Below are 5,445 nucleotides of genomic sequence, written 5' to 3' on the forward strand. Positions count from 1 at the left end.
ATAACAAAGATAAGCACTTTCTTTATATACATTGGAAATGAAATGATAGAGAGGACACTAGGGTTGAGCAGGTGGCAAACGAGGTGTATCGTGCGCCGCGAGGATGGAGGCCAGGGGTGCTTAGACTGGGATGCTGAAGCTAGCTCTTTCAGTCACCAACATGGATGATTCAATTCATGGGACCTTTTGCTGCAGTTCACCTAAAAGGAAGCAATGTCCCGTTAGCAAGTAGCTTCTTCTTCATTTTTTTAAGAAAAGGGCTCTAGCCCCGGTTCCATTTCCATCAGAAAATGAAACCCACAGAGCTTCTTCTTCATTAGTTGCAATAAAATTGAGCAACATCAAGGTTGGTTGTGAAGCTCCTGAAATGTTCAACTATAATTTGGATATCATTTGTGCATTTCAACTAAGCTCAAGCGTGAAATTTATATCTCTGTTTGCACAAAAAAGGTGGAAAGGAGGGTGACTAACAAGTGATGAAACATGCATCAAATGAAAAGAAGCATGTTCCTTATCTGAATGGCAATCCTACAAGGACAGTAGAAATTTCTAAAGCAGTGTCATTGCTAGATATTAGTGTGGGCATTAGGATTAACTATGACAACCGTGAAATACGACATTACTTTGGGCACGGGAGAGTAGGCGGACCAGGACAGTTGCATTTCTAACAAAAAGAACCAACTTATCTTAATGGGAAATTTAGCAGGACATGTAAAAAAGTGCCATTGATTCATATTACTGGAGGCATTACATTGAAAAAACATTGGTTTAACGTGTCCTTACTTTTAACAGTGCGACTACTACATTTTACCAGTGGCATTACATAAGAGTGGCTCGGGGCAACAAACATCAAAATAGGATATCTGGCTTGGTCCCATTTTTGTTCGGTATAGCCACCTTATACTGTGTGAGGCTAGCAAATCTAGTGCTGGACTTACTCTGTTGACTTGTCCCCCAGTCCCCACTTTCTTTCCTTTTCAACCAATAGATCAGGTTTATATTGAGTTTGTACTGCGTTTCCCTTTATTTCCCTATTAGACCCAGAGACCAGTTGGATAACCAGTCTTTGCTAATTTTTTGCCCCCATTATTTCCTCTTTCGACCAAGTCCTAGATTCAGGTAACAAATCTTCCCCCACCCCCACCCCCTTTCTTCCTTGTTTGAACCAAGTAGTACTAGATCCGAGTGCATGAACTAGTTTTACCTCTTAACCGTAAAAATTTAGGTGGTTTTCGAACAACTGATCAATCCTATCTACGAGGGGGCCTGAGAAATAGTAAAAGATACAAATGCAGCGACGTGAGGAGCTCCGAAGTAGAGCAAGGCCGGTTTCGAAGGAAGTTATACATGATAGTCACCTAGATGTCGCTAGGTGGGCGGCGGGAGGCCGGATCTGCCCACACTACGACAACGAGGAAGAAGGGGTCGGAGGCCCTCCCTCGCCAGCTGTGCTTGGGAGAGAACGACAAAGCAGGCTAATCAGGATGCGTCAGCAGTGGGTAACAGCCGTCGCCGAGGAGGACCGCGTGAACGTTGCACCTTCTCACCTTCCCCGGCGGAGAGGATCCGGCTGGATCTATGACCAGCGATGAGCAGAGAGAGAGAGAGAGAGAGAGAGAGAGAGAGAGAGAGAGAGAGTGGCCACCACTGTCGTGTTTAGATCTGGAGAGGACGAGACAGTGTGAAGAGAGCAACACTAGCAAGCTAGCGCGGAGGCTCCTGCCTATATAGTGGAGTACTAGTTTTCTTTTGTCTACCGGAGCCGGCTTGACCTCGTCAATGACTGTCGAGAAGTCTTCATGCACGTGGCCCGAAGGCACAGTTGTCGTCATATTGATCTGAAGCACCGGATTATAACATATAACACGAAAAAATGCCACATGACAAGAAATCATAACCTCACTGCCCAAAGGAGACAACATGAATCCCTACGGTCAAACTAGACGAGGATCAAAGCTCAAATTAAATATAAACTCATAGAAAAGGGGTCCGTCGATAGATGTCCTAATTAACATAGCCGGCTTGACCTAGATGGCAGCCGAGTAGTCTTCGTGCATGTGCCCCCAATGACTATCCCAACTCAGTTATCTGAAGTGATCCGAAGCACATGACACCTAATTTTGTGAGATGACAAGAAACCTATTTTTAGATTTCTTGACAGAACTATAGCCCTGTAGAACACAGCCTGCACGATATGTAGACGATAGCCAATCCAGGCGTGTCTGCTGGAGTCTGGTCACATGCATGGACGAACTAATCTTCCGTTTCTTGCAGGGATTGTTCAAGCACCAACGTAGTACAACACTTCTCTAGTACTATCGCTCATCTCCCTCTTCTATTAAGTCACCCGACTTGCGGGGCCGGGGAGTGTGCCTATGGTAGGTTCTCAATTGCGGTCCCACATGTGTGTGCAAATGCAATATGACACGCGTTCCATTCGGATAGCAGCGTGCCAGACCGACCGACCGTCTGGGGTGTGACGCGAATGCGACGGCGGTGTTGTATACTCCATACATGTGTACCGCCGTTTTCTCGAGGCTTTGCTCCATGGCGCAATCCATGGATACAAAATTAGTATACTGTACTATTTAAAAGTCGAGGGCGGGGCTTTTCTTGTGCGGTAGGTGGGGCAGTTCCGCCTAGCCGGTTCGACAGAGATGCGAGAAGATGAGGGAGTAGGCTGCTGCAAACATAGGGTTGTGTGATTTGACAGCGAGTTACTGCTGGACAAGTGGGGCCCCGTGATTTGACTCACCATTATCATTTTAATTGCAGTTCTACGACCGGCGTGAGTCTCCCGATTCCTGACCACCTCCATACAGGTGCCTCTCCCAATGCTCCACCATGTAGTAGAGGCTGGCTCTTGCATGAGAGCCCACTTCTCCACTTTTTCCTTGCCTCTCTTTCCTCCACATATAGCTCACTATTGTACTACTACCTCTGTCCTGATTTATTAGTCCCCTTGTAATTTGTGCTAAATTTTGACCAAAGATTTAACTAACAAACTGTTGATGCATGTCAACAAAAATTATATTTTTGGATTCATATTTGAACATAGTTTTCAGTGATATAATTTTTAGTAACATGCGTAAACATTTTGTTAGTTAAATCTGTGGTCAAAATTTGACACGGATTACAATGGGGACCAATAAACCAGAACGATGGTAGTATTTACTTGCTCCTACAGGTGCTAAGCTTTCCACATAGGCATAAAGTCTGAGGTGGCAAGTTAATTAAGAAGAGAGAGACTAGTTTGGTGGCCCAAGGAAGAAATGGGTGCTAAGAGCGTGTACCTAGGTGAAAAGACAATTTTGAGTCTATAGCTAATTAAATGAAGCAAACTTAGCAACAAAAAACTAATAAGCACCTATGCATTGCGGACTTGATTGCTAAGCCATTTAATGCCCTTAGCACCTTATCTAAAGCACCATTTCATTGGAAGAGGTCACTCCTTGGCAAAGGCAATAAATATTACTCCCTCTGTCCCATAATATAAGAACGTTTTTGACACTACACTAGTGTAAAAACGTTCTTATATTATGGGACGGAGGGAGTACGAAGAAATAGATAGAGAGAAGTAAAAAAATACATACACTTATAGCCAACGCTATAGCTAACCTTGTTGTAGTATGAGTGACCAAGTGATGACATGCCAACATCAGATAGCCTGACGCACCGTGTTAAATCTCCAAGGGTGCGACTGCATGAGCGACGCGACTGTCATGGTAGGCGACCATGATACGGGCTACTGGCAGCCCTTGGATCTAAGATCAAACGGTCGTATGCTAAGTTGCTGAAAATTTGTAGAATAACCCTCCAGGATAGGATATTCACCCATAGGTCTAGAATCACGCCATGCAACTGTTCGATCTCAGATCCAAGGGCTCTCGGAAGCCCGTATCATGGGAGAATGGAAAGCCACTACCCTGGCATTCGCACGCTGGCAGTTCGCTCCTACTCGTCCCCGCACGTCCTTTAATATTACGGCGGTTCGCTCCTAGTCGTCTCGTCCTTTCACATTACGGCAGTTCCGCTAATCCTAACCCTCCTCCCAAATCCATGGCATCCCAAATCTCCATGATCGGCGGTGAGTACAAGGTTAGAACCATCACCGGCGATGAGCTCGACGTCATCTACACCCGTTCTTCTGCGACGGTGAAAGGATGCCTTGCTCGCTTCAGAGGCATGTTCGAAAACTCAGATGATGAGTGGGTCGCTGGGCTAGATGTTGAGTATACCACAGTCTTGGGACGAGAGAAGGATCTAAAGGAGGAAGAGAGGAAGAAGCCCTCCGTGATCCAAGTTTGCGCGCATAACTTATTCTTGGTCTACCACATATGCCATGCCGATGTTGAATGCCTGGATTTTAAGAACTTCCTCAAGAGCAACCTAGTCAAATTCGTTACTGTAGACTTTACGAACGAAAAAAGAGTCCTGGGTCAGATACGCCTCGTTGTAGGCAACCCCTTCGACCTCCAAAAGAATCGACTGGTGCCCTCCAGTGGTCAGCCTTCAACGCTGACCCTGGCAGGAGCCATGGTTCATCCTTCGTATGGTAAACTGGAGAAACCTCATTACACATTTCATTGTCAGGCATGGCAGCAGAATGTACTAGATATAGACCACATCCACTACGCTGCAATGGATGGCTACCTTTGTTTCAATATCTACAAGGGTTGGATGAAGAGCAAGAGACAATTGTGCGGTTCAAGCGAAGAAGTATCGGCCAAGAGGAAGAGGGACAAGGACAAAGTCGAGGACGTGGATGAGGACTCCGAGTAAGGTTGCGGTGTCGTTGCTCATGGTGGTTCTAATGCAGTGTCTACCGGATTAGTTGCATAGTTTAATTTCAGGTGTGCTTAGATTAATTTGAGGGGTGTGTTGTGCTGAGCCCCCAGTAGAACTATGTTATGTTTCTTCTCGTTACTTTAACTCTTCAGTATGTACATACTAGTATTCCTTACATTTCATATTTTAGTTGGTATAGTACTACCACTCGTTTCTTCACATTATATACGTACAGTATATTTGGCCAACATCATATAGCCAGCAGTTTAGTTGTCAAAGAATTTCAGGGTGCTTAGTTTTGTCAAAGAATTCCAGGGTGCTTAGTTTTATTTGAGGGGTGGGTTGTGCTGGACACCATTATTGTGACTAGCCTTTTTAATAGTACTATATGCATAATTTGGCGACGAGCGCTCTCTATATGTACCACCTTTTTTTTAATTTCAAGTTTTGCTCCATGGCGCAATCCATCGATACTACTACTGTACAAAAGTATACATTTTTAAAAGGCTAGAGGGTAGGGCATTCTAGCTTGGTCGATTTCATGAGAGGCGAGGGCCTTTGTGATTTGATGGCTCATTACTGCTAGAAGGAGGGGCCTTGTGATTTGACTGTTCGTATAAATGTGCCGACGACCTGAGGAGGAGCAAAGAACCGTGA

This window comes from Triticum dicoccoides, chromosome 7B (genome assembly GCF_002162155.2).
Source record: "Triticum dicoccoides isolate Atlit2015 ecotype Zavitan chromosome 7B, WEW_v2.0, whole genome shotgun sequence".
Classification (NCBI taxonomy): Eukaryota; Viridiplantae; Streptophyta; class Magnoliopsida; order Poales; family Poaceae; genus Triticum; species Triticum dicoccoides.